Consider the following 2,035-nt stretch of genomic DNA (forward strand, 5'->3'; position numbering starts at 1 on the left):
TTTGTATTTTTATGTTATTTTCGGGGTGTCCCCTATATAAAATTTTTCTATAAAATATATTTTCATAAAATTATATTTATCTATATTTAATTATATATGTTTTCAATATTTTTGTATATATTATTTGGTTATATTCATTATATTATATCAAATATATATATCTATATAATATTTTATATATATAAAATTATTATATTGTATATATATTTATTATAATTTCTATTAAATATTATTTAATATATTTATATAATTATATTATAATATATAAATGTCTATATATTTTTTGGGAAAATTTTATAATTTTATAATTATAATTTTAATTAAAATTAATTTATATATAATATTATTATTTATTATATTTTAAAATATAAAAAATTTAACATTTTGTATATTAATTTATATATATATATATGTAAAAAATATTTATATTTTTTATATATATATATATTATTTTATTATATCTTAAAAATTTAAAATATATTAATTATTATATATTATAATTTATATATATATATTCTTTAAAATTGTATATCTTTTTAAAACTTATATATGGATATAATCTTTTAAGGATATAAAGTTTATATATTGGGTATTTTTTAAATGGGTAAAATTAATATTTTTTGAAATTTTTTTTACTTTGTATCTTATATATTATTTTATATACCCAAAATATATATTTTCAACATTTTAAAATTATATGAAAATATTTTCCAATAAATTTTCTATATTTTTATATATATATATTTTATATGAAATTATATAATATCTATATATAAAATATATTCAATTATAATAAAATATATATATAATATCTATTATATTATATTTTTATATATCTTTCTATATTTTTATAATTTTTTGTGTTTTTTATATATAATTAAGAAAAATTTTAAATATTATTATATCATATATATTTATTATGTATATATTTTTTGATTTTTATAATACCCCCTTATATAAAATGTTTTATATATAATTTTATATATATTTTTTTAATAATCTATTAATATAAAAAACAATTTATTAATATATAGGGTATATATTACAAATTTTATTTTTAACCACACACAAAACCACAACAAACAATATATATATTTTATATATATATTTTCTATATAAAAATTATTTTTTAAAAACATTTTAATATTATCTCTTAATAAAATTTTACATATTTTTACATATATATATAAATACTATATCTTATCTTTGGGATATATTTTAAAAATATTATCATTTTATATTTTAATTTTTATATAACTACATTATATATATTATATATAGGGTATATATATACATATTGATATACAATTTATTTTTAACATATTTTTTTAAAAAAATAAAAAACAATATTATATATAAAATAAATATTACATATATATATATAAATATATCCCCAATATATATAAGGGGGTTTTTTATATACATATATAAAATTAATAGTTTTCATTATTTTTAATATTTTACTAAATATAATTTTATTTAACATATTTTAAACCCAATTCCCATAAAATTTTCCCTTTTACCTTATTTTTATTTTTTTCCCCCATTTTTTTAATATATTATTCATTTTTTATCATTTTTTTTGATTTCCCCCCCTTTTATTTTTACATACATTTAATCATCATTTAATATTCCTTTTATCCCCTTTATTATCATATTTTTTAATTTTTTTTCTCTTCCCCCTTATTCTTACTCCCCTATTTATTTCCTATTTTTTTCTCTTTTTTCCTTTTGCCCCCCCCCTCTTTTGTTTCCCCCCTTTTTTTTTCCCCTTTTTACTACCTTTTTCCCCCCCTTTTGTTTTTTTTTTAACCCCCCCCCCCCCCCAACAATTTTATATTTTACCCTTATTTTCATATATATCCATATATAATAATTAATAAAATTACATATAAATTTTAATTTTATAAATATATTCCCTCTTATATTATTTATACTATATTATAATAAAATTAAAAATATTAAAACATATATATTAAAAATATTAGAAATAATCCATTATATTTTCCCTTTATATATCCCATAAAAGATATTC

Source organism: Penaeus monodon, chromosome 22 (genome assembly GCF_015228065.2).
Source record: "Penaeus monodon isolate SGIC_2016 chromosome 22, NSTDA_Pmon_1, whole genome shotgun sequence".
Lineage (NCBI taxonomy): Eukaryota > Metazoa > Arthropoda > Malacostraca > Decapoda > Penaeidae > Penaeus > Penaeus monodon.